This window comes from Lactuca serriola, chromosome 4 (genome assembly GCF_051521515.1).
Source record: "Lactuca serriola cultivar US96UC23 chromosome 4, Lser_US96UC23_V15, whole genome shotgun sequence".
Taxonomy (NCBI): domain Eukaryota; kingdom Viridiplantae; phylum Streptophyta; class Magnoliopsida; order Asterales; family Asteraceae; genus Lactuca; species Lactuca serriola.
Window position 1 is genome coordinate 88,023,987 of NC_136411.1, and position 19,974 is coordinate 88,043,960.

Below are 19,974 nucleotides of genomic sequence, written 5' to 3' on the forward strand. Positions count from 1 at the left end.
TCACTTACTGGTGGGCCGACATTGGTGCCTTAGACCCACCTCTACTGGAAGGTAACCCATCTCACATTGCTGAAGTCCTGCGGACAAAACTCAAGCTGTTGGATGATAGATTTCTGAACTGTCAACATCAAAATAACACCCAATTAATAGTTGGGGTCTAATTCATAACCTTAAGTCCATGTTTGGGGTAAACGACTTCTTTACCCCCAACTTAGTTTGATTCAAGCCCAAGGCCCAATCCAAAGGCCCAAAAGACAAACAATGAACCAAAGCCCAACATGTGGCCCAATTTTCCAAATTGGGCCCAAACCTCTACATGGTCTTACCCTAAGGCCCAACCGGTTATTACAGTCCAAATATTTGGCATTCCAATGGTTCAACATCTTATAATCATCAAGGCCCAGTTATGGTCCATCTATGGCCCAGTTTTCCAATTTGGGCCCAAACCCCTCACATGGGCCTTACCCTAAAGCCCATTCAAATATTCTAATCCGTATGATTGTTCTTGGATGGCCCATCAATAGCCCAATCACCAAAGCCCAATAAAAAGGCCCAACTTAAGGACCAAGCAAGATTAGGGTTTTCACATAAAATACCGATTAGGGTTAAGTGTTTCTTACTTAACCCATTAAGGATTTAATCCATTAAGTCCATCACTCTAGTAGATAAATCATACGGTGTGATCGGGTGGGATTCATAATTCAATTCCAATGGCCCAAAATGCGGGTCCAGATAAGTCCAAACCAACATATCCAAAATTAGGGTTTTCTACCCTAATTAGGGTTTCCAACACAATCACATTCCAATTAATCCATTAGTTAAGTGTTTAGGTTAATTAATTATTAATTAAGTTGGGCACCACTGTAACGACCCGTCTCCGGTATGATGATTCCATAGCATTTATTTTTGAAGTTTGCAAGAGGGACTCGGCGAGTTCATAGCCTGACTCACCGAGTAGGGACGGGATTTCGAGCACGTGTTAGCTGGCGACTCGGCGAGTCCATATTCTGGACTCGGCGAGTCTGTCTGTCTGGGAGAAACCCTAAATCCCCGGGTTGCCCACTATTTAAGCCACCTTATAGCCTCCATTCTCGCCTCCTTCACCCTTAGAGAGCTGTGAGAAAACCCTAATTCGTTCTTGAGTGTTTAAGTGATCTTGTGTGCATTTGTGAAGGCTTGAAGAAGGAGAAGAAGAAAGGAGCAACGAGAAGAATTGTAGAGCAGAGATTCAAGGGAAAACAAGAGCTCTTTAAGGTATTCTTCGGATTTCCTTCCCTTTTATGCTTTAAAACCCCCTCTAGATCTAGTTGATGCTTTTCTCAAGCCTTATGTTGATATGGAAGCCCTATTATGCCGAGATATCCTTAGATCTGTTCATTTAGGAGTTGTAGAGCCCAGATTTATTGCCTTTATGGAGCTATTTTGCATCAAAACCCTAGATCTACCCTTTTAAGTGCCTTTTTAGCCTTTATTCCCTTTTTCATGTGTTTGTACATGTAAAGTTGGAAACTTTACGTGGTAAATCAGCTTATTGGACTCAGATCTATCATTTGTATGTAATGGATTCGAGCAGAATCGAGTGTAGAATAGTTGCATGGCTGTGACTCGGCGAGTCGAGTCGCGAGTCCCCGATTTCTTCCTTTTGAGCGGTGTCGAGTGGGACCAGTGAGTAGTGGAGTGGACTCAGCGAGTTTGAGGGTAGACTCAGTAATGGAGGGACTCGGCGAGTTGTTCATACAACTCGGCGAGTCCAAGGCAATCTTCTTAAGCTCAAGAACAACTCGTCGAGTTGTTCATACGACTCAGCGAGTCGGATGAAGATTGTCTGAGTTCTTGGATCGAGAGGGTACTCGTCGAGTCGATGCCATACTCGACGAGTAGCAGCGAGTAGGGTCGAGGAGTGAGAATAGGGACTCGGCGAGTTGGCGGCCCAACTCGGCGAGTCAGGTCAACTGAGAGTTGACTTTGACCGAGAGTTGACCTTGACCGAGAGTTGACTTTGACCAAGGGTAAAAGAGTCATTTTACCCAGTGCAGTGTTTAGTATTTGATTGAGTGTGTTTATGGACTTGTAGCCGGGGAGATACCGGAGCAGCAGCAGTTAGCTTCCAGAGCCATACACACAGCAGCCAGTTCACGAGGTGAGTTTCCTTCCAGTAGGATCAGGGTCTAAGGCCACAATGTCGGCCCGTTCAGTTAGTAGTAGTTTCAGGACTCCGGTCCAATGCAGTAGTTAGTATGTTTGACGCCTTCGTGGCTCAGACAGGATGTATGTGTTTATGCTATATTCAGTCAGTTAGCTTCGGACTTCGGTCCGATGGAGGGGACAAGGTCCCGGTCAGTCAGCTTCGGACTTCGGTCCGATGGAGGGGACAAGGTCCCGGTCAGTCAGCTTCGGACTTCGGTCCGATGGAGGGGACAAGGTCCCAGTCAGTTAGCTTCGGACATCGGTCCGATGAAGGGGACAAGGTCCCAGTCAGTCAGCTTCGGACTTCGGTCCGATGTAGGGGGCAAGGCCCCAGTATGTGCTTTATATGTTCTTGTATGGTATGTGGTAGTTCGGGGGAGCTCACTAAGCTTCGTGCTTACAGTTTCAGTTTTGGTTTTAGGTACTTCCGCAAGCAGAGGGAAGAGCTCGGGATGATGGCATCGCACACACCACAGCTTCAGTTTTTATCCTGGGAGTTGATTCAGTTTTTGATTTTGATATGACATAGATATGATACAGTTTTCCGCACAGTGTTTTTATTATGTTTGGGATACATCACGTATGGTTTTATGATATGACACTCAGATTATGGTTTTTGGTTATATTGAAAAATGAAATTTTTGGGTCGTATTTTTGGGTCGTTTCAAGTTGGTATCAGAGCCTTGGTTTGAGGGATTCGGATACACTTCCGGGTGTATCTGAACTCAAACTAAGGGGAAATAAAAGGATTTAAAAAAAAAAAGAAGAGAAAATGTTTTCTAAAGAATTCTGAAAGCACTTAGAAAGAAAGAAATTTTTAAACGAGATAAGGGTGTGGTGGATGTGATCAGCCGAGCTCAAGTAAGTACTCCCAAATTACCCATACAAGTTATTTGTTCAGTTTCAGTTCCAGTAGAACATCATGCTAGTATAGGACTAAGGATCTAGGAGGATGCCTTATGTGCCTGCTTTATGTGTTACAACTTTATGAGTATTGCATGCTAGTATTGAGTAGACAGCAGTAGGATAGCCTGTTTAGGTTATGCCTGATAGTATGAGCTTAGCATTATATACTAGTATAGTTTCTCATTATGAGAATAGTTTTGCCTGAGTATGTTTCCTTTATCCGAATGCTGCTTGCTTCGTGCTTTGTGGGGTTCTGAGTGATGGGAGTTAGCCATTAGGTGAACACGTCACACCACATGTGATCAGGGTTGAATAATCCCAGAGTGCTGGAATTGGCTCTATTGCGCAGCTCTCGTTTGAGTCCAACCGTTATAGGGACGAGTCTTTTACTTAAAGGATTATCTGATCCTCGTCACATGTGATGGTGTTCAGGTGGTGGCTAATTAGCATTATAAGGAGACCTTCGGCAGCTGAGGACTAGTTGAGTTGAGTCTGAGGTTTCCCTAGGGCAAGCCTAGGATGAGGGTAGTAGAGATCAGTAGTAGTAGAAGTGACTTGGTGGAGTCAAGGCAGTTCTTGAAGAAAGTACGGATAGATGTGGAAGGTAGTATGGGCCCGTACTACTGAAAGCAGAGGATCCGTACTCGAATCAAGAAAGGTTGAGACAAGACCAGGGAGCTAGTTGTAGTATCAATGATCCCTTGAGATATTTCAGTTTTCTGATGTAGTTGTGATGTGTTTCAGAATGGTGGTTTTGCGTTCGAGACCAGCAGCCGGCAGTGGAGGTGCCGGGGAGGGATCAGGTTCAGGCTCGGGGGATGAGTGCATGGATGAGCAGACCCGAGAGTTTCTTTCTTCGGAGATTACGCGCATCATTTTAGAGCAGACTCCTGTGATCTTCGGTTCGATCAAGGAGGGAATTCTAGAGCTGATGGATGAGAGATTGCGCACCTTCCGTGCCGAGGTGGCGGCCATGATGGGGTCGCGCACCCTTACATTCAGGGAGTTCAGGGCATGTGGAGCTTCGGACTATCATGGAGCGCGTGACCCCATAGCGAGTACTAGATGGTTGGCGGATGTGGCCAACGCTTTCCGCACTAGCAGGTGTCCCGAGGGGGACAAGGTCAGATTGGCGTCCTGTCTTCTGAAGGACAGGGCACGGGATTGGTGGGAGGAGGTCGGACATTCCATTGGAGATGACGCAGCATTGGATGCCATGAACTGGGCTGATTTCGCTACCAGGTTCAGGGCGGAGTTTGCACCGGTTATTGAGGTGCAGCAGTTAGCTAGGGAGTTTCAGGACCTCACCCAGACTACAGAGACAGTGGCGGAGATCACCGCCAAGTTCAGGGAGAGGGCTCTTCTCGTTCCTCAGTACGTAGCTGATGAGGAAATGAAGAAGGCCCGTTATCATGAGATGTTGCGGAGCGATATCCGCCAGTTTGTGAGCCAGTCCAGCTGTAAAACGCTAGATGACATGATTGCTAGGGCTCGGGAGAGGGAGATTGATCTCGAGATGGAGAAGAAGAGGAAACCGGAGGCGGTTTCGGGTTCAGGCGGTTCGGGCAAAAAGCCCAAGGTTTCAGATCACAGGTCCAGGGGACAGCCGAGCCACGGTCGATGTGGTAGGTGTGGGAAGATGCACGATGGGGTGTGCAAGGCAGGGAGTTCCGGCTGCTACAAGTGCGGTTGGATTGGGCATTTGAGTAGGGATTGTACGGCCCCTGCTACTGCCGTTGCAGCATCAGATCTGATTTGCTTTCAGTGCAATCAGAGGGGACATAAAAAGTCCCAGTGTCCGAGTTTAGCTGCAGCAGGGAAGGTGGCTGCACCTGCCCCTGCTACCTTGAGGATTACAGATGGCCGGCAGGGCCGAGCCGAGACTCCAGTGGCGAAGAGCAGGGCGTTTTAGATGACAGCAGAGGAGGCGCGAGCGACTCCTGATGTGGTGACGGGGTCGTTCTCTGTGAACGGCATTTCTGCTATGGTATTATTCGATTCGGGGGCTACCCGATCATTCGTATCGCTTGCGCTTAGCAAGAGATTTAGTAGAGCTCCAGGGGAGCTGGATTGTCCATTAGAGGTTGAGATAGCAGATGATAGGACTGTGAGGGTCGGCAAAGTGCATAGAGGGTGTTCTCTTCAGTTGTTCGATGAGCAGTTTTCAGTGGACCTGGTACCTATTCCCCTGCGAGGGAATAAGGTTATTGTGGGCATGGATTGGCTAAGCCCCAATGGGGCGGTGATTGATTGTGAGCATCAGCTAGTGAGGGTTCGCACTCCCAGTGGGGGAGAGTTAGTGATTCAGGGCGAGAGGCCACAGTGTGGACCGACCTTTTGTTCCGCCGCAAGGGCGAGGCGCTATGTTCAGCAGGGTTGCGCCGGTTTTGTAGCTTACGTCTTGGATGCCCGGGAGAAGGGCAAGACGACAGTTGATGATGTTCCTATAGTGCGAGACTACCCGGATGTGTTTCCCAAGGATTTGCCGGGGATACCTCCTGAGAGGCAGGTTGAGTTCAGGATCGACCTAATTCCTGGTGCGGCTCCGATAGCCAAGGCACCGTATCTACTAGCTCCCCCTGAGATGCAGGAGTTGTCTACACAGCTGCAGGAGCTGTTAGACAAGGATTTCATTCGGCCGAGCAGTTCGCCTTGGGGAGCGCTGATCCTGTTTGTGAGGAAGAAGGATGGGTCGCATCGTATGTGCATAGATTACCGGGAGTTGAATAAGGTAACGGTGAAGAACCGTTACCTACTTCCGAGGATAGATGATTTGTTTGATCAGCTTCAGGGAGCGTCTTGGTTCTCCAAGATCGATCTACGCTCCCGTTATCATCAGATGCGGGTTAGAGATGAGGATGTACAGAAGACTGCTTTCAGGACAAGGTATGGTCATTATGAGTTTGTGGTGATGCCATTTGGGCTCACCAATGCTCCAGCCGCGTTCATGGACCTCATGAATCGCGTGTCCAGGCCGATGCTGGATCAGTCAGTGATAGTATTCATAGATGATATCTTGGTATATTCCAAGACGCAGGAGCAGCACGAGGAGCACCTGCGGGAGGTGCTGGAGGCTTTGAGGAGGGAGAGACTTTTCGCAAAGTTCTCCAAATGTGAGTTCTGGTTGCGCGAGGTGCAGTTCCTTGGTCACCTCGTCAACCAGAAGGGTATTTTGGTAGATCCGGCCAAGATAGAGGCCGTGATGCAGTGGGAGGTCCCGAAGTCTCCATCTGAGATTCGGAGCTTCCTAGGGTTGGCAGGGTATTATCGGAGATTTATTCAGGATTTCTCCAAGATAGTTGTGCCGCTCACCCGACTGACCAAGAAGTCGGTGGTATTTCGTTGGGGGCCTGAGCAGCAGACAGCGTTCGAGACCCTCAGACAGAGATTGTGCGAGGCTCCGATCCTTACCTTGCCATAGGGAGTAGAGGACTTCGTAGTCTACTGTGATGCCTCGATCACAGGTATGGGAGCAGTGTTGATGCAGCGAGGCCATGTGATAGCTTACGCCTCGAGACAGTTGAAGCCTCACGAGGCTAATTATCCTACCCATGATTTAGAGCTGGGGGCAGTTGTGTTTGCCCTCAAGATTTGGAGGCATTACCTTTATGGGGTCCGTTGTACTATTTACACGGATCACAAGAGTTTGAGGTACCTTATGGATCAGCCGAGTCTGAACATGAGGCAGAGGAGGTGGTTGGATGTGCTAAAGGATTATGATTGTGAGATCCTTTACCATCCAGGGAAGGCCAACGTGGTGGCCGACGCCCTAAGCCGCAAAGTGTCGGCGGCCCCTATTAGAGATCTGTGTTTGAGGATGACAGTGATCACTCCGTTGTTGGAGCGGATCAAGGAGGCTCAGGTGGAGGGCCTCAAGGAGGAGAGGCAGAAGTGTGAGAGGATAGTGGGCCGAGTAGCCTCGTTTGATTATGACAGTCGGGGATTGCTGACGCTTCACGGGAGGGTGTGGGTACCGTACTAGGGTGGAGTACGGCAAGTGTTGATGGATGAGGCTCATAAGTCTCGGTTTTCTATCCACCTAGGGGCGACGAAGATGTATCGAGATCTTCGACCTGATTATTGGTGGCCCTGCATGAAGCGGGACGTCGCCTGGTACGTTGAGAGATGCCTGACCTGCCGGAAGGTCAAGGCGGAGCACCAGAGACCTCACGGCAAGATGCAACCGTTAGACATTCCCGTGTGGAAATGGGAGGACATCACCATGGATTTTGTCACCAAGCTTCCCAGGACCGCATGAGGAGTGGATTCGATATGGGTAGTAGTGGATCGGTTGATGAAGAGTGCCCATTTTATCCCGATCCAGGAGAGTATATCGGCGGAGAAGTTAGCCGATATCTATGTGCGAGAGATTGTGGCACGTCATGGAGTGCCGGTATCGGTGGTGTCAGACCGAGATGTCCGTTTTACATCCAGATTCTGGAAGCGGTTCCACGACGAGATGGGTACTCGTCTCCATTTCAGCACCGCTTTCCACCCTCAGACGGACGGGCAGAGCGAGAGGACGATTCAGACTCTCGAGGACATGCTTAGGGCATGTGTTCTAGATTCCGGTGGCAATTGGGATACGTATCTTCTGTTAGCGGAATTTTCGTATAACAACAGTTATCATGCGAGCATTGATCGACCTCCCTTTGAGATGCTTTATGGGAGGAAGTGTAGGACCCCGATTTGTTGGGGCGAGGTCGGTCAGCGAGTCATCGGGAGCACAGAGGTGGTGCTCAAGACGACCGAGTTGATCCAGCAGGTCCGTAGTAGACTGCAGACTGCGCAGAGTTGGCAGAAGAGCTACGCCGACAGGAGGCGTTCGGACTTGGAGTTCCAGGTGGGAGATATGGTCCTTCTGAAGGTCTCACCTTGGAAGGGTGTCATCAGATTCCGGAAGAGGGGCAAGTTGGGCCCCAGATTTATTGGTCCTTTCAGGGTTTTGGCTCGGGTGGGTCGGGTTGCTTATCGGTTAGATCTTCCTGAGGAGCTTAGTCAGATCCACAACACTTTCCATGTGTCTCAATTGAGGAAGTGTTTGGTGGATGAGTCAGCAGTCGTTCCCCTAGAGGATATTCAGGTTGATAGCAGCCTGAATTATATCGAGAGGCCGGTCGCGATTCTGGACCGGAAGACAAAGACCTTGAGGAACAAGGAAATTCAGTTAGTGAAGGTGCAGTGGTAGCACCGGAAGGGGTCTGAGTGGATGTGGGAGGCTGAGGAGGAGATGAGAGAGCATTACCCATAGATATTTGCAGATTCAGCCGTAGTAGACTTCGAGGACGAAGTCTGAGATAAGTGGGGGAGAATTGTAACGACCCGTCTCCGGTATGATGATTCCATAGCATTTATTTTTGAAGTTTGCAAGAGGGACTCGGCGCGTTCATAGCCTGACTCGCCGAGTAGGGACGGGATTTCGAGCACGTGTTAGCTGGCGACTCGGCGAGTCCATATTCTGGACTCGGCGAGTCTGTCTGTCTGGGAGAAACCCTAAATCCCCAGGTTGCCCACTATTTAAGCCACCTTATAGCCTCCATTCTCACCTCCTTCACCCTTAGAGAGCTGTGAGAAAACCCTAATTCGTTCTTGAGTGTTTTAAGTGATATTGTGTGCATTTGTGAAGGCTTGAAGAAGGAGAAGAAGAAAGGAGCAACGAGAAGAATTGTAGAGCAGAGATTCAAGGGAAAACAAGAGCTCTTTAAGGTATTCTTCGGATTTCCTTCCCTTTTATGCTTTAAAACCCCCTCTAGATCTAGTTGATGCTTTTCTCAAGCCTTATGTTGATATGGAAGCCCTATTATGCCGAGATATCCTTAGATATGTTCATTTAGGAGTTGTAGAGCCCAGATCTATTGCCTTTATGGAGCTATTTTGCATCAAAACCCTAGATCTACCCTTTTAAGTGCCTTTTTAGCCTTTATTCCCTTTTTCATGTGTTTGTACATGTAAAGTTGGAAACTTTACGTGGTAAATCAGCTTATTGGACTCAGATCTATCATTTGTATGTAATGGATTTGAGCAGAATCGAGTGTAGAGTAGTTGCATGGCTGTGACTCGGCGAGTCGGAAGAACGACTCGGCGAGTCGAGTCGCGAGTCCCCGATTTCTTCCTTTTGAGCGGTGTCGAGTGGGACCAGTGAGTAGTGGAGTGGACTCAGCGAGTTTGAGGGTAGACTCAGTAATGGAGGGACTCGGCGAGTTGTTCATACAACTCGGCGAGTCCAAGGCAATCTTCTTAAGCTCAAGAACAACTCGTCGAGTTGTTCATACGACTCAGCGAGTCGGATGAAGATTGTCTGAGTTCTTGGATCGAGAGGGTACTCGTCGAGTCGATGCCATACTCGACGAGTAGCAGCGAGTAGGGTCGAGGAGTGAGAATAGGGACTCGGCGAGTTGGCGGCCCAACTCGGCGAGTCAGGTCAACTGAGAGTTGACCGAGAGTTGACTTTGACCGAGAGTTAACCTTGACCGAGAGTTGACTTTGACCAAGGGTAAAAGAGTCATTTTACCCAGTGCAGTGTTTAGTATTTGATTGAGTGTGTTTATGGACTTGTAGCCGGGGAGATACCGGAGCAGCAGCAGTTAGCTTCCAGAGCCATACACACAGCAGCCAGTTCACGAGGTGAGTTTCCTTCTAGTAGGATCAGGGTCTAAGGCCACAATGCCGGCCCGTTCAGTTAGTAGTAGTTTCAGGACTCCGGTCCAATGCAGTAGTTAGTATGTTTGACGCCTTCGTGGCTCAGACAGGATGTATGTGTTTATGCTATGTTCAGTCAGTTAGCTTCGGACTTCGGTCCGATAGAGGGGACAAGGTCCCAGTCAGTTAGCTTCGGACTTCTGTCCGATGGAGGGGACAAGGTCCCGGTCAGTCAGCTTTGGACTTCGGTCCGATGGAGGGGACAAGGTCCCGGTCAGTCAGCTTCGGACTTCGGTCCGATAGAGGGGACAAGGTCCCAGTCAGTCAGCTTCGGACATCGGTCCGATGGAGGGGACAAGGTCCCAGTCAGTCAGCTTCGGACTTCGGTCCAATGTAGGGGGCAAGGCCCCAGTATGTGCTTTATATGTTCTTGTATGGTATGTGGTAGTTCGGGGGAGCTCACTAAGCTTCGTGCTTACAGTTTCAGTTTTGGTTTTAGGTACTTCCGCAAGCAGAGGGAAGAGCTCGGGATGATGGCATCGCACACACCACAGCTTCAGCTTTTATCCTGGGAGTTGATTCAGTTTTTGATTTTGATATGGCATAGATATGATACAGTTTTCCGCACAGTGTTTTTATTATGTTTGGGATATATCACGTATGGTTTTATGATATGACACTCAGATTATGGTTTTTGGTTATATTGAAAAATGAAATTTTTGGGTCGTTTCAAATACCAACTACCACCTCAGGTAGTGGTGGTCAATGGCGGCTCACGGCAGCGGCCACCATCTCACGGTGGTGGTGACGGATCTCCTTAATCATTTCGATCAAAATACAATATTACAACAAAATATCCAAACGAACACACACACACACACACAAATGACACATACACACACTCAGCCACCCTTATGGCGACAGGCGGTGGTTGGAGGTGGCAGCCACCACCTCACGGTGGTGGTGGTGGCTTTTCTCTTGAAATTCGGTCAAGCAACATCCAAACACCACTTCACTGAAATAAACACACACATACACTCTTTGCCCGGAATAGGATCACAGCCACCCACCTGGTAGCGTACGACGGTGGTAGTAGCATGATTGGCGGCAACAGCAGCGACAGTGTGACATCCCCTAATTTCTCAGCCAGAAAAGACCGATTTAATTTATGATTTTTAAAATAAAATCATAGAAATCTTTTTAAAAGATGTTGCGGAATTGGTCCCCAAAACAAAACATGATAAAAGTTTATCAAAACCTTCTTTTAGAAATGTATAGCTTCATTTCATATCAAAACCTCGGGATGTCGTGTTCCGATACAGATCAAAAGCATAAACAAGACATTATAATCCTTTCAATAGTTATTTACAACTACTGGCCTATAATCCAAAAATCTCTCGTTGTCCTCCGACTATGCTCGGGGTCCACTACCTGTAACATAAAAGCTGAGTGGGTCAGGCTTGGGAACCTGGTGAGCATATAGGGTTTTCAACCCACAATAATAATAAACTTATTAAGTTCACCAATCAACAATAACCCTGATTACCCGTTCCCATTATCCTCACTTTACGTCCCTAAACACTGATCACAAGGGACCTAGTCTAAAGAATATCATCGGGATGGACACTACTACCAAGGAGTTTCCTCAGCCATACATGTCCTAAAGGCAACCATGAGGGGGATGGAGTACAATGAATTAACACTCTTAGTTCATTACACATACAGGTTGCGGGCCTGCCAGTGTTTCACTGGACTATCTAGAAAGTCCGTGGTCGTCATCCAAACTCCGCTAGATGACTGGATCTCAAATCACATCGAGGCCTCTCGTCACTTTTATTTCATCACACATCACTATCTACTCATGTTTTACCCAACATATTTGTAGATAAAAATACATATACAGTTTAAAACTTGTATAAAACATCAATTCAACAGTCACCTCAGTCAAACAATTAATATAATTACACGTAGCACGTATTTCTTATAAAATACTTCATATCTAGATGTAAGATGAAGATGACTATAAACTTACATGATTTGATGATAATCGGGCAGCAAATCGTTTCCTAAAATGATCGTTTCTAATAAAACTGGGAGTTTTATTGAGAAGCCGGGCTCTGCAAAGGTCGGGCTTCGAAACCGAAAAGATAAATTTTCCGGGCTTCTCGGGCACTTCGTGGAGTATTCTGGAGCTTATAATTGATATTAGGGCTTTGGGGGATGTTAAGATGAAAGAAATATGGGGTTAGGGGCTAAAAATGACAAGATTCCAAAATATATCCGGGAGGTCTCACACCCTTCTATTTATAGGGGCGAGGCTTCTGATCCAAGGGCTAGAAAGAAGCCACGCGTTGCAGATCCGAAGAGCTTGCAGCACCTGCTCGCACATGGCTTCGCATGCGAAGGGATCGCTGTTGCCTCCTGATTGGACCGCGGTCTAGTCCGAGGCTTTGGACGTGGCACTTCCTGCTGGCTCGGACATGTGATAAAGGGCACGCGTCGGACACCCATTGGACTGGACTTCAGATGCGAGGGCAGGCGACACGTCTCGCTAGCTGGCTTCGGTGACTCAGCAGATTTCGGATACGTGGCGCGTTTTGAGCGAGGGTGACGTGGCCGAAGTCCACGTGTGTGTTAAGGTGCAAAGTCATACTTGGATGTAATGTTTTAGGCTTTCCTCTTTGTATGTGTAAATGGGTTGAGTCTTTTCCTATAAATAGGAAGTGAGTGATTCCCATTATGTAAGAGTCCATTTTGGAGTGTTAGACTAGAGAGAGAAATTGTATACAAACCCATTTGTATAATCTTTCTAGATCTAATAAGAGCTTACAAAGATTTATTTACTCCTTGTGTTCTTGATTTTACATGATAAATTACTAGATCTTTCTAATTCCGCACATGCCATCAGAATCAACACCACTACAATTGGTATCAGAGCGGGTGTTCTTGATTTCATCAAGAATTGATCCTTGATGGCGATTTTTGATTTGGTGATTCTTCATGTTCTTATGGATCTTCGTGATTAGAGTGTTTTTGTGTTCTTGAAGTCGAATTTTTCCTTGATTTGATCCATAATTTGACTTTCTCTTTCTAGAATACTTGTTTGTACCACTTTCTCTCACTAGAATTTGGTTCATATTCACTTTCTCTCTCTAGAGATCTCCTTGATTTACACTTTCTCTTTCTAGAAAACTCAAGTTCATAACATTTGATTCAAAAGAAAAGAAGCAATTATGGAGAAATGGTTGGTTCGGAATGAAAGTTTTCTATACGTATACACTTCTTTTGAATGCATTCTTTATCAATTGACTGTTGGATTGCAAAGTGAAGATGCACTTATGTCAAATGGAGAAAGGGATGGAAAGGGAGATTTCATTGGTTATCCAATTTATCAAAACAAAGATTTGTTTGATCGATTGATTACAACATATCAAGAAAGACGAAGAAATAAGAGGAATGATGAAGTCATTAAAGGAATTCTTATTGCTAATTGTAAACCGGGAAGAAATAGACTTGAATATTATGCAAATTGTCGTGAAGCTCAAGAACATGTTCTTGATGATGTTCATCGTGTTCATGATGTTCAAGGAAAAGAAGTTCAAAACAATGGAGTTCAATGTGATGTTCTTGATGTTCAAGAAAAAGGAGTTCAAGTTGATTCTCAAGATGAAAAAGTTTTTTGCTCAATTGGAGTTCAAACTGATGATATTTTGTGTTCTTGTGATTCGTTTGAAGGAATGATTCCTTATCGGAAGTCGGTGATCCAGGAAAATCACAAGTATCAAACTCCAAAAAATTTGATTCAAACTCAAAATGTTCATGTTGTTGAAAGTGGGCTTGTTCATGAAGTCAAGTCTTCAAGATGCAAAAAGATGAAAAAGAAAAAGAAGAAGAAGATGAATCGAAAGAACAAGCGGGTTTACTCTAAAAAATCGTCATATATTGTGAAGCCAAAATCCGTGAAGCAAATTTGGGTTAGTCCAAACCCAAATGTGTTGGTGGTTCTTTTGAAGATGTTCTTGGATCGTTGAAGAACACAAAGAACACGAAGAACGAGTTGTACATCTCGCATGATGGGTGGTACAATGTTCGATTTGGAGATTTTCTCATTCCGACAAAAGAACCAAGATCTTCCAAATTTGATTCGTTCGTTAAAAATGGATCTCGATTCGTCAAAAAGGTATCTCAAATTCTCAAATGGATTCCAAAACATCCATGATTTTGATTCATATTTTTCGTTTTTCAATTTTTGATCGATTTGCCTCATTGGATCTAATTCGTTTCAACCTCATTGATTGATCCATCTATTTTTGTTTAGATCAAAAATTGAGCTCAAATTTAAAGTTCGTTTGTTGTTATTGATCCAAACTAAAGTCCAATTTCCTTTGTTTGTCACTGTTCATATAATTTTTTTTAGCCCAATGTACAAATTTGTTCTCTGTACATTTGATTTCGAATACAAGCCCATTTTGTGACAATGAATCTGTTCATTGTTCATCATTTTAATCCCAAAAAAAAAGTCGATCTATTACTGTTCATCTTGATAAAGCTTCATCGGATTCATCATTCATGAATATCGATTCCTTCAATCGATCAAAGTCTAATTGTTATTGGAATCGTAATCTGATTATGAATGGAGTCGTTCTTGATTTAGAATCGATTCAACTTAAAATTGATCTTCTTTACATATTTTGGTCGTCATGTGACTTGTACACCAGCTTTATATGGTTGTACAATTGTATCAGTTCTTCATCGTTTCTTCTATAACGCATCTGCTTATAATCTATTTCTTTTCATTCTATCAATTTCATTGAATCGTTTTAATAATTGATGATTTGATTCATGTCAAGAAATTTCATGAAATCTAATTTGCTATCGATATTGTTGATTTGATTCAAGTTGACTTTCTGAAGTCAAAATCAATGTTCTTGACAAATCAAAATTGAAATTAATTGAAAAGGAAGATAGATCGGATTTGTGTTTGATTTCGAAACCAACATGATGTTTATGTTTGGTAATTAGATTGGAGTTATAAGTTCGATATTTGATATTGACTTGGATATGCTGAGTCGTTCAATAGATTGATATCGATCATCAAAAAGCGAAGGCTGGAATTGCGTTTTTGATTTCAAAGCGAATAGTTGTTGATTGTTGATATTAACTGATTTTGGTGATCAATTTTGGGTTGGTAAATGAAAAACAAAGAATCAATGGTCGATAGTTGTGACATTGATTGATGATTTTGGAGTTGCGAATCAAAGTTCAGGAACGAACTTGGAAGGCTGATGAAATCGATTGCGAAAGTTTGGAGTCTGGATTTGTTATTGGGATGTCGTATGTTGGTTTGGATATTGACTGGTATTTTGATTTTGATATTGCGAAGGGTCTCAAGATTTTGGAGTCGACACTGGTAACAGATGATTGAGTTTGGATTTTCGCATTTGAGTGTATAAAAATCGATTTCGCATCTGGTCTCAATTGAGTTCTCATCTGTGTTTCAAAATAGTTCACATCCAGTACCAATTTGGAAGACAAACGGAAGTTAGTTCGCAATCTGTGAAGATATGAAATTTTGTGGTTCGCATCTGGGTTTCCAACATCACTTCGCATTTGGTTATAGAAATCAAAATTGAGTTCGCATTTGGGTCTCAATATCAATTTCGCATTTGGTTACTTGGGATAAAGATGCAAAGTGTTTTCCTCCATGATTCGCATTCATGTTTCACGTGCGAAGTAAGGAACGTGCGAAGTATTAAGATGCGAAGTCTTTTACTGTATAAGTGAATTGGGGAAGAAGAAAACAGAGAGTTTTCAGTTTGCACCCCTGATCTTTTCACGAAATGACAAAATTGACCCAACTTCGCAAATAGACTATTAAAGCTGAAAAAATGCAGAATTTTCAGTTTTGGTCCCTGCAGTTTGGGCGAATTTGCGCTTTATGCCCGGTTTTGCAAATGGGCTAGAGTTTCGCATATTTGACTGTTTTTGGCGCAACGGGTCCCTACAAGTTTCAGAAAGTGACAATATCTACCCGGATTTTGAAAAATCTTGCAACTTGCACCCGAAAAGTCAAAAAATTTCATAAATTGGAAATTTTTTTTGTGGCTTTTTCGTGATTGTTTTTCCGTGCAAGATTTTTGGTGATTCATTTTTGGTACACATCAAGGGGGAGTATCGTGAAGACTATTCCTCGGGCGCTTCTCATCCTTAATGGTTTTTATAATTATTTTTTTATTATAAAAAGGGGGAGAATGATGGGTATTCGAAGCTTCTCGGGTTTGTCGAATATTAATTTGCGGATTTGAAGACCGGTGTTACTTCGAGGGGGAGTTTGGTCTTGATCGCGCTAGCTCGTTGGAGATTAAAGTCGGACATACAATCCTAACTTTGAGGGGGAGAATGTTTGGGTGCAAAGTCATGCTTGGATGTAATGTTTTAGGCTTTCCACTTTGTATGTGTAAATAGGTTGAGTCTTTTCCTATAAATAGGAAGTGAGTGACTCCCATTATGTAAGAGTCCATTTTGGAGTGTTAGACTAGAGAGAGAAATTGTATACAAACCCATTTGTATAATCTTTCTAGATCTAATAAGAGCTTACAAAGATTTATTTACTCCTTGTGTTCTTGATTTTACATGATAAATTACTAGATCTTTCTAATTCCGCACATGCCATCAGAATCAACACCACTACAGTGTGCGAAATTCCTCTGTTTTGGGGATTTTTCTCGTTTTTCGCGCCAAAATTTCTAAAATCCATAACTTTCGCATACGAGCTCCGTTTTTGACGTCCTTTATATGCACGCGTAGGTAAAATTACGCTCTATAACTTTCTTTTAGACTTCGTCGGCTAATTTTGACTTTAATTTTTATATTATTATTTTTAACAGATCGGGACAGGAAATCCGTTAAAAATTCATAACTTCTTCATTCGACGTCCGTTTTCGTCAGACTTTTTACCGTTGTGCTACTAATGACGAGACCTTCAATTCTCGTTTAGGTCATGTTGGCTAAAAATCACTCGATCTAATATTCAAGTTTTTAGTTGTGTACTGCTAAGCTGAAACTTCGAAAAATCATAACTTCCTCATACGAAGTCAGATTTGGGCGTTCTTTTTATCGAACTTCTCATTTTAACGAATACTATGACTTTCGTTTAGATCACTAAGGCTAAAAAGTAGTTTATCAAAAACTCACTTTTTACGACATTCGGCACCGTGCCGGTTTTGTCGCGAAACTTCGACAGGTCATAACTTCTTCATTATAACTCGGATTTTGGTATTCTTTATATCCCCGAAATCCTTGTTTCGACCACTACAACTTTATGTAAAGATATTGGGCTTATCTCACACTTTAATTTTGATGCTTATTTTTATTTTTAATTAATTAAACCCTAATAATTAAGCGTAAAACACATAATTCACATAATTCCTTTTCATTTCTTCAAAATGAGTTACAAAGGTTAACATAGACTATAATGTCAATATTAATGCCTAGCCTAGAAATACGAGTGTTACAGGTAGTGAGACGACGACGATGACTTCTCGATGGTTTTACGGCTCCAACAGCTATGACCGTGGCCTGAGACGGCGGCAACCACGACATCACAACTTTGATCTCCAACCAGGTCCACTTCATTATGGTTCCCATCGATCTTTGTTCTTCGCCGGCAGTGGAATTAACAGCAGAAGTCTTCAACTTGGTGGCTCTCGGCTTCGTCGTCGACTAGAATGGTGATTGATGGTTGTGATAGAGCGGTGGCTATCGGCGGATGGGTTGCGGCGACTCACAGCATCAACAGAAACACGACAGCTAGCCACCACGAGGAAGGTGGTATTCTTTTCTCCGACTGTCTCGCTCTCTTCCAGACATAGAAGGGGTTGGCTCCAGTGGTTTCCGAACTCAACGGCTGCTATGAGGTGGCAGATGAAGGATGGGGATATATGGTGGCGGTAACCGGAGGTGAAGGGGGCATAAGGTGGCAGCTAAGGGAGCTCTTAGGGTTAGGGTTTGGGACGGGTTATATACCTGACTCCCTTAAAACTTTATTCCATAATGACACAAATGGTCCCTCCCCATAAGAATCTTTTCAAACAAAGTCCATAATTTACCCTTCATACCCTTGCTCCTATAATTCCTTTCATTTTATGTCCAACAATTACCATTCAACCCCTTAGCCTCCAAAATCTCTTCAAATTAAGTCCCAATAATTTACCAAGTAGTCCTTGCCTTCATAAATATTTACAAAACCAATCTGGAACTTACACTTTTAACCCCCAAAACCTCAATTATAAAAAGGTTGAATTTACAAACAGAACATGTTTTTAAAAATAAAATACAAAGTGCAATGCTATAATTGGTAGATTTTTCAAAGTAAAATGCCTTGATATGAAAAAAATACAAAATTACAATCTTTTGACAAATAAAATGAAAAATGAGATGCTATCGTTGGGTTTTATTTTTCAAAGGGAAATATGCATATTATAAGAAAACTGAAAGTGCAATGCTCAATTTGGTGGATTTTATTTAGTAAAATGGTTTGATTGGGATATTTCTGAAAGTTACGTTGTTTAAAAAAAAAGTACAATCAATGCTTGGACAAGTCAAGCATTCTAGAGAAGGGTAAAAGGGGAATTCACCAAATAAAAGAGCATCATTGGTAATGGAAGGGTAATTTAGGCATTTTTGGTTTTATTTCTATTAGAAGTGTAAGCTAGTCATTTTTGTGCCTTGGTTGTTACGTGAGTGGAAGGAGAGCACATTATCTTTTTTGTAAATCTGGATATGATTCTTTGGGGAAGGCTAGGCTCTTGAATCTTCAGCCATCATAAATTCTTGTTTAAAAAAAAAATCAAATTGCAGTCAAGTTCATAGCAATATTTAGCTATTTGTTGCATCTAGCCCATTTGCTTATTGAAGTTTTTGGTTTGAAGTGCTAATCAATGTAAAAATACAACAAGAATTTAAAAGACACAATGTTTAGTAGAAAGAAGATACCTGGATTAAGAACTGAAAGTATTTTGCTATTTCTTAGTCCACTTGGAGCAGAAGGAAGATTCAATATCTCCACTATAAGTGACAAGAAATATACAGATGTTTAGTATCACTCATTTTTATCTAACATTGTCAATGAGAACATTCAAACTGAAAAAGAATAACAGCAGCAGAACATACCCAACAAGCACTGAATATAATTGCTCTAAATTCCAAAAAGAATGCCTTCATCTCAATTTAAGTGTCAGATGCCTTCAATGTCATCTTCAAATAACTGGTGATTAGTATACAGAATTGAAATAAATAAATACGTAAACCCTAACACCCCACTCTCGAGTTGAAGCAAAGAAAAGAAGAGAAGAGAAAAGAAAGTAAGGAGAGAAAAGAAGAGAAAAGAAAGGAAAACAAATTTGTCTTTTGTGCTCTCGAGTTGGAGAGAAATGGAAGGAAAGTTAAATATTTTATTCTTTCTTTTCAAATCCTCTCAAATCAGAAGGAAAGTTAGGAGGGAAAGTGATCCTTCCATTTCCTTCCTTTAATGAAACTCGGGAGCATCAATCTCTCTTACTTTCCTCTCATTTACACCCATTTCCTTTCTTTTCTCTCCTTAAGTTGAACTCGGGAGCGGGGTGTAAAAGAAAGGAAGGCAAGATCCAATAAATATGCCCATTCAATGCACTTATGCACCAAACGAACAATAAAGTTCATAATAACTACATATGTAAATGACATATGTCATGATAACTCAGCAACAAACTCATGAGCTTCAGTAAGTTTTGAAGCATAATTATGTTTCATGTGAAGGACACCCCCATGGTCATGTTCCTTGTAACCAATAACTAATGTCATTAAGTTGTTTCCAGTCCTCATCCGTGAATTGCAAAGCTTGATTTTCATCTTCCATTAAACCACACAGTGCAAAAATATTTCTCATCGAATAAAAGAAAAAAAAAGTAACTAAACACCTGAAGTACAATGACTGGAAGATCAAATCTAAAAGATCAATTAACAATGGTGAATATATATACATACGAATCAAACCTCATCCTATTTAGAGGGTTTCAAATCCTCTATGTGATTGAGAGAAAACTAATCAGCCATTCAGCCCCACCTTGAGCTTCACTGATCCAATGAAACCTTCCTTAGCCTTTACACGCAACTTCAGTTGCCTCTGGCTTCAATTGTTTGTGTATACACTTTTGACCTCCTGTAGGAAAAAAAACAACAGAAGTTTAATGATATGAGAGAAAA